General features: G+C 46.7%; 1 long non-coding RNA gene across 1 annotated transcript in view; it reads right to left on the bottom strand.

Annotated features, from left to right (window-relative positions):
* The window catches only part of LOC121093458, a 47,264-nt gene extending 39,011 nt beyond the window's left edge, over positions 1–8,253 (bottom strand). Inside the window, exons 1-2 of the long non-coding RNA XR_005829585.1 lie at positions 5,635–8,253; positions 2,210–2,473 (exon numbers count right to left, since the gene is read on the bottom strand). This is a non-coding gene — a long non-coding RNA (uncharacterized LOC121093458). The remainder of the gene's footprint in view (positions 1–2,209; positions 2,474–5,634) is intronic.
* Between the last annotated feature and the right edge of the window lie 367 nt (positions 8,254–8,620).

Consider the following 8,620-nt stretch of genomic DNA (forward strand, 5'->3'; position numbering starts at 1 on the left):
AGGACCCGGGGAGGTATAGCAACGCAGGGGAAGATTTCACCGTCCAAGAGACGGGCCATGCAGAACCAGACCAAAAGACTGACCCTACCAAGGAAGGCAGCACCAGGAAACGCAGGGAACAGCACAGCGAGCGCGGCCCTTCCCCAGCTGCACTGAGACCATCTCACACGAGATCCTCCACAAGCACATAACCTGAAGGCCACGACTTGCAAGAGAGCATCCCACAGCAGCAAGTTCTACGTTCTACCTCCTCCTTTACCCGCTGGTATTATTTTACCCGCTCATTAATTCAGCAAGAAGGTTCCAACCCAGGTCTGGGGGACCAGCAATTGCTCTTTTGGTCAAACCTGTACCTTGAGCATCTCTATGCTGACGGAGAACAAAGTCAGCTTTCTGGGAAGGCACCTTCTCTCCTCGCCCCCTCCTCTGCACGCACCAGCCCTGTTGATGCCCAGATGCATAACAAATGGAGTTACAGCAGCAGCGGAGTGTTTACTGTCCTCCTGGGACGGAGAGTGTTAATGCATGGGCTGAACTGGGGGTGGGGGAGTGAAGTGCTGAAAAATGATGCATGCAAAGGCTCATTATCACATCCTTAATAGCCCTGAAATCTGCTAGGGCCTCTGTCATTTCTCCTCCCCTTTGGGTCACAAGGAGCCATCCCCGTCTGTCTCAGCAGCAGGGCCTGGCTTCCCCGCCAGAGCTGCTGGCCACCCAAGCGGACAGGGCACCTCAATGCTCGGAGCCTGCATCTCCACTGGGTGCTCCTACAAGGAGCCACAGAGGAGCAGCCAACGCTGGCTCAGCTCAGCGCTCTGCTCTAAACCAGTTGGCTCCAGGAGGGGCCACTGGCATCAGGCATTTACCCCCACACCCTGCTACTGCTCTTCGTGATGGGAAACCATGCCTCAGTTTCCCTGCCTGTATGAAAAGAGTTGTGACATCTCCCACCCATCTCAGTAAAGGTATTTCACTTTTCATTTCTGTTGCGCACTCAAGAGCTTCACCTATACATTTTGGGGAATTTTCAGCCAGTTCAGACGTGCTGATGGCATTTCCAAGATCACCCAGCACCCACAGCTCTGCTCAGGCGTATTGCCAAGCACAAGTCAGCACACCATCCTCGATGTCCCTACATTCTCTCCAGCAGGAGAGGGATGTGGACACCACCAAGCTCTGTCCAGGTCTCCACCACACACCAACCAGCTCAACTCTCCACCGACAGACAGCAGATGCTCTAGATACAGGTTTGAGCACAGGAGCAACTGTTGGTTCCTCAGACCTGGGGTAAAACCTCCTCACTGGATTCATGAGCTGGCAAAACACTACTTGAGTAAAGGAGGAGGCACCAGGCGTCAGCAGGGCCTCTGCCAGAGTGGAGGCGTTTAGCTACCACGGAGCTAGTGGTTGTACCTTTAAGCACTGCATCTTGGCTCCACTCCTCACGACACCTGCGCTGAAGGGATTTGATGACTCCCAAGAAATGCCAAGCCAAGAAGCTTTTAAGAACTACTGAACTGCCTTTTTAAGAGGCAGGGGACACGTGCACCTAATCCGGTCTTAAAACTAATGATTTAATTTACATTAGGAGAAGCAAACCAGCATAAATTAATATCTCCCAATAGTATAACATGAGCATGTTTTATCTGGAGATTATGTTGATTAAATCATCAAGTGCCATAATCTTCCCTTCCTAGCTCAGTAAGATGGGGAAAGACAAAAAAAACAACTAAAAATACCGATATAGCCTTCTAAGCCACAGGAGGGAACCACACATTCATCTCCAAGCACTCTGCTCGCTCAGTGAAGCATGCACACAAGACTTCCCACCCTGGAAGAAGCTGCTCCAGCTGGTGTGGTACAAAGAGGTAAAATGAAGTTACGTGTTCAGAATTGAAGAGATGTCAGGAGATGGAAGGGTGGAGGAGCTTCGAGGCAGTATAGGAGTTACACTTACGGGGTTTAACTCTGGAAATGTAACTGAAGAAATCGGATCCAACTTCTCAAGGCTATGTATCTGCTTTAAGACACGTGGCTTAGCTCCATCATGCAGGGAGACAATGCCTTAGCAGAAGGAGAAAACACAGAAGCACATTTAAAACTTCTTCCTCCCGCCTCCCTAATATCTTTTCTGCTTGTTCCTACCTCTTTTGCACTACACTGAAATGAAGGACTAAACCACTCACCTTGACGAATCAGCAAGACCTACCTTGACTTTTTCCAACAGAGTTATCACCTGCTGAGGGTGGTTTTTCAGACAAAGCTTATTCCCGTGGGACTCAGCTACAACCACTCTCCTGAAGCTTTCTGCCAGGTAATCGTGCATGGGCACTTCACATTTAATGGCTTCATCTGCTGGCTGTTTGGATTGCATGTGGAGCGCTCTTAGAGCCCTTGGGCAGGGCACTTCAGAAGCACAACACCTTTTATTTAAAGCCAATTCAAAACCACAGTGGCGAGTCTGAAAGCTTCCCTGGAGAATGACAAAGGATATTGTTAAGTTTGTGGCAGAAGAGAAGGGGTCTAAGGCTAAAAAAAAATAATCCCTAAACAGAAAGCTCCCCCTGAAAAAGCAAGCTCTAAACACTGTTTATACTGACCCCTAACACCAGCAACAGGTCTCCAGCAAGCAGGCTGTATTTACAAGGCCAAACCTCAACGTGAGCAACATCCACTCACCCTCCTGTTACAGAACGTTGTGTTAGTGTTGATGAAATAAGTGGATTTTGAAAAGGAAGGGTGATTAACAGATGCAGTTTTATTGCTTATTGGAAAGTTGGGGGAAGCAGCAAGCTTCTGCCAGCAGCGCTGAGCACGGGCTGCAGCAACCGCAATCCCCTGCCTCAATTTCCTCATAAATGGAATAATTACTGCTGTAAAAGCCTGGAAGCCTTCAGAAGAGAAACTGTGTTATCTGGAAAATTATTTTAATACCAAAATGAAGTTACTAAGAGGAACTCCACACTCAGTGTTGCATGCAGAAAATACATCTCCATTCAAATACCCTGTCCTTGCACCCTGCAAGGGGTGGGAGGGGGGAAAGAAAAAGCATGGTGTAAAGGAACCACAGTTTCAGGTTCTGCAAGGAGGCACTTTCTTAGCAAGAGTTTTTCTCCGAGGACAGAAAGTATGCTGACTTGCAACCTTACAAATGTGGAAGCTGCAGGAAGTCTCCTGAAATTTATTTTTTTTTTTGTTATTCATTTCTGTGGTCCTGTAAACCTGCATGATAATTCACAGAGCAGAGGACGTTTTTTTTCCTTGAGCACCTTTCAAATTCAAACTCAGACCCAAGCCCCTTTCTTACCTAGAAGCAAACCAACCAGCCTTACTGACTTCCTTAGAACAATGCACGTGGAAGAATGTAATTTTGGAACAATTTTTCACCTCCTTCTGATGTCATTTTACAATAGAAATAACCTATTCTGACCCTCTCCCTCTGCAAGTGTCTCTGCCTTCCCAGCTGCAGCCAGGTATGCCCCTTGTGGGCTTTGTAACCTTGTCAGTTCAATTAATGGGGCCCCCAGAGGCTGGGGACTTCATTACTTCTAAATGAAGCATCTTCTAATATAGTAATGCTGCTTCTATTCTGCAGGACCCTTGTTCCAGACAAGCCTGATATTTTTCCAGCACCTTCATATTCATTTTCCCCAAATGAATGCGGCATTACAGAAGATTTAATTTTTTGGATGCTTCGAAAATCTTTCCCTCCAAGGAAACATCAGGCAAACATCTATACGCTGCATAGAATTACACACCAAGCCACTCGATAAAAATCAACTTCTCTGCCAGGAACAAGCCTGACACATCCATGGTACCGATGCCTTTCTGCCCCGACTTTAGATGTACACAGAGTCCTCAAAGTCTTGGGAAGGGAGGGGGCCCCCCCCCTCATCGATCATCCTTAACCCTGCCAGCACCACGTCTACTTGTGCTTCACCCTCCCTGCCAAGACAGCTGCCTTTGGAATGAAGGATTTTGAGATGGAAAAGCATTGCAAAAAAACCCCACAGAGGTTGCTTGACTTCTGCCCTCACACTCGGGGCTTGAGGTGTGCTGGGAGAGAGAGTGCTGCCTGCAAACACCACCCTTGCCATGCCTCCTCTCAAAATAACAGGCAGCCCTGCAGACAGCACAGAGCTAGAGAGGATGCTCAGCTCCTCAGTGACACCAGCCATCAGCCACATCACTCTGCTGCTGCTCACCCACAGCAACTTATACTTTCTGAAGGAGAAAATTCAGTTGAGGGATGTACTCCTTACTTCAATGCTCTCAACAGGCCAGACCTACAAGCATTTGCTTTTTTTAATACATTCCGCCTCTCCCCAGGCTGGGAGCAGAAAACTTCACCACAGATCAAAGCCCAGACATCAGCTAGCTTTTCTTCCTTCCTTTTGCAAGCCTTTAGTTCTGTAATGCCCTGGGAAAGCCAAAGGTGGTAGGCACAAAGCCTGTGATCCCCCAGCAAGATGGACTTGTCTCTAGCTAGCGAATTCCACCTCAGAGGACGAGATCCTCCTTTCCAGCAGGCTCAGGATCTCTCCGAGCAGTCTCACACAAACCCCTTCTGCTAGAATCTTTACAGACACTGTCGTTCCATACTCAACATCCTGCACGAGCACATAATTAATTATCTCCAGTGAGTTGCCATCTGTCAGCTGATCACTGACAGATCTGATTAACAGACCATCCCCATGTTCTCCACCTACTGCAAAGGAAAACATGCTCTCTTCCAATGGTTTATGCTAACACGTTTTTACTTTGGATTTGCAACAAGCTTCTTGCAGTCAACTAAAAAATGTAGCCAATTTGAAATGTATGAAATGTAACTCATTCTCCAGAAGTCATTTAGTCTCCTGCTCTGGACTGAGCCTCAGCCTGTCCAGCTGGATGGAGAAGAGACGAGAGGGCAATGCTGAAGAAAGCAGTATATGCTGAGAGGTGTAGATGAAGTTCTGACGTAGCTGAAACCCTAGAGCAAAACCTTAAGGAAAATTAAGTTGCCCTGAAGTCCAGAATATAAGCTATGCTAAGGAAGGAGGGCATTTCTAGCTGAGTAACAGGCACAGCTCAGTCTTTGGCAGATGATTGCACTCCTGTGCCTCAACCTCCCCAACTGAGTAATCAAGCACGTTCTCATTTACTTCTCTGGGTAGAAACCTTAAAGGTTTGCATATAAAAACAATACAGGGGTAAAATCACTGCCAAGACAGGCAGCAGCAGGCACTGGATGCCCTTCACAGCACTGACCACGTCAGGAAGCAGGATGCTTTTGCACTGAGGCTGGCTTCTCCCACCCATCCTACTCAGCAGCAGGAGATTGCCACAGCAACAGGAGACAGAGGAGAAAAAATATTTCTCTAGAACATATTAGGTTGCTTTTTAGTGGATTGACATCAGAGAGTTCATTTATAAATATGTCAAGACCATGTCGGTGTGAAATTGGAAATGAGAGGGGATGGCAGCACGGTGAGCAAAGTACATGGGGTGAGGAGATTAAACATGCAGGTTCACCTGAGCGAGGTGCAGATTGAGAGACCGGGGGGAGAATGCAGGATCTCAGCACTAATCAACTCCATCCACTGAGCAAAGGAAACCCTTTTTACTAATGCAAACAGCTTCATGGTTACTCACCTCTGCTGTCATGGGGCCCGAGGAGCCTCTGCCTCCAGAATGCCCATCGCCGCGTGCAGGCACCGCGCAGCCAAGCCACAGCCTTCTGCTTTCCCCTGGGGAAGGGAAGGACCACAATCCGGTGCTCGCAGCAGGCTGCTCCGTTTCCAGTGCCACCGCTGCTCGGTCAGCCCAGCCACGTAACAAGACAGTAAACAGCGACAATAAGGTCACGCAGGAGACTGAGGTCTTTCCCAAAAGAATTTAAGAGGCTCATTAAACCCGTTAATAGCGCAGGAGCAGCACTGACACCATGCTGTAGCGTTTCCAGTTTCCTCTGTAACGTCGTCCCAAAAGACTCGAGCATTTAGCTGGAGTGCTAAGTGGCACCTCAAGAGCCCCAGCGCATGAGTCTTGCCAGGAGCTAGAGAGGGCAGCTCATCCTGAAAAAGCAAAGGTAACAACCCTGTTCTTGGCAGAAGAGCGAGGCTTTCCTCATGCTCTGATGATGACAGCTGGGTTGAACAGGCACAACTCGCCCTCGCCATCCTTCACAGCACCCCATCACAGCAGGTACACCGGTAGGCATTCGAGACACAAACCTGTTCATTAAAGAACTCGGGGGCAGCGGGGCGAGAATTGAACAAACACTTTCAGATAAGTAACTGCATTTTTGTGATTCTGGTGGTAGCCCCTTAGAAGCATGCTCAGTTCACTGGAATGAAACCTGCAGCAAGACACAAGCAACAGACAGGGACACAGGACCAGGAGACCTCCTTGGTCAGAGGCATCACACCTTGCAATCCCATGATAAACGAAGTACACAGAACCTGCCTGGCCATACACTGCGTTGTTCTTCATCCGAGACACCACGCTGATTCAACAAGGTATTTGGCAATAAAAAGATCCAGAAACTGCAAAAAGGCTCACTATAATAAATTACAAAATAAACAAAAAAAAAGGAAATATAGCAATGCCTCCAAATTTAAGTAAATATATAACTACAACAACATTGGAAGTGATGTAACAAGGCACAGTTGGTTGGCTGAATGAGCAGGAACATGACTGCCTCTTCTGGGCTTGTGCTTCTGCACAATTGACTCGCTGTATCCATTAATTATAACCCCATTGCACAGGTAGGAAATGCACCCACCAGAAGCACCTTGCCACTGTCATTCGGCCCAGGAACGTGACAGATAGAACAAAAAGCTGAGCCGTAATTGAGATGGAGCTACCTGTCAGGCTCTCTGATGGAAAGGGAAAACCCCTCTGCTCAGAGACTTTGCAGATTAATACTTTTAGTCACATCAAACAGTAAACAGGAACCAGCATGCCTCATGAGGGCTACAGCCAGTATTTAAGCTTGTTCACATCCATTACAAGGCAAGTCTATTGGGATGTTCCCCAGGGTCTTTAGCACTTGGGTAGCAGAGGACAACCGCATGCAGAGACACTGCGACAGGCCAGCCCAGAACACGTGCTGCTGCACGCTCCTTACAGCTCTCAAAGCACTTCAGCGCAAATTAAACCCTAAGACTTCTTTGAGAAAGTCAGCCTCAGAACAGAGGGGTGGCAAACCTTGCTAAACACTCCAGAAACTTCTCACTACACTAATCCCAGCCATTCCCTCCAAGAACAGTTCAGCAGTCTTCCCACAAGCTGCACCTTCCTTGCACAGACATACCACAGCAGCGGTCCAGGGAAGACAGCACCAACACTGCAGCCTTGCATCCCAGAATATCTGCTAAATGCTCATCTTCACACCACCTAGAAAGGACAAGCAAGCCCCCATATCATCCCCAGAAAGATGAAATCCTCAGCGAAAAAGCCCTGTTGTGGCAGGGCCACTCACTGGATTGCCAGCCAGCTGTCCGTTCCTTGGGACAAGGTTTTTCCATCTTCAGGCAGAAACCAGGAGACAGACACTTTATTTCTGTATTTCACCCAGACTTTCAAAGCTCTCCTCAGAATTGTCATTTCAACAAAAGAGGAATCAAATCAGGAGTTTTGAACTCTTAGGAGAGCAAGACCAATAGACTGAGCAAGGGCTGTAACTATTGTGCCAGCTTCACCACATAATTTCCCTTTCCTGAAATGCAAACTTCATGCTTGATACAAAATGAGACCTAATCAACACTCAAGTGCTGAAATGCTATTACAAAGCATGCATTCCTAGGTCCCAAGTTACATCTGAACATCTTCTGCCATGCCTTATGCTCTTCAGGACAGTCTGAAACTAAGGGGTTTAGTAATTCCCAGTTTGAATGGATGAGATTTTTACCACCACAGAAATTCTTTCCGTCAGAATGTTTGCCTCCTGTGTTTATACTCGTTTTCTGCAACTATATTACATGATTTAGTATCATTAGTACTCAGTTTTCCCCATTACGTGATGCCTCATGATGTATGAGGTTTGGAACATTGCTTCCTAATCACATTAGAAAAAAATATTCACGCGACTATTAGGCACTGTTATTAAAATATAGTTCATGGGCAAAAGGATATTTCTTCCCCATAATGAATAGTTCTTCTGTATCAGCATGAACGTGACATGATCAGCAGCTAACTCCAACTGTTTGTTTCAACAGAAATCAATTAATTATCAGACATCCATTACTTCCCTGAAAAAAAAAAAAAAACAACCACCAAAAAACTGCACCTACCTTTTCATTTAATGACACAAGCAGACGTGGAGCTACATCCATGTGTTCTGAGCCAACCACTCTTCAAACCCATCTTAAGTCAGTGCAATCAATCTGTTCACTTTAACACCCTTCAGTCCCCAATTCCAAACAGGATTTAAAGCATCAAGCAGAAACCTTAATTTAAGACACAGATTTTAACCTTGATTGGCACTTGTATTTATTTTCATTAAAGATTATTAGCTTTCGTTAACTGGCATAGCCATTAAAATAGCAGAGAGAAAACAGCAGACAATCACCACTGTCAAATATATCCTAACTCAACAAAAAATAAGGAACTTCAATAAAGTAAAATGAAAAATGTG

Source organism: Falco naumanni, chromosome 1, assembly GCF_017639655.2.
Source record: "Falco naumanni isolate bFalNau1 chromosome 1, bFalNau1.pat, whole genome shotgun sequence".
In the NCBI taxonomy this organism is placed as follows: domain Eukaryota; kingdom Metazoa; phylum Chordata; class Aves; order Falconiformes; family Falconidae; genus Falco; species Falco naumanni.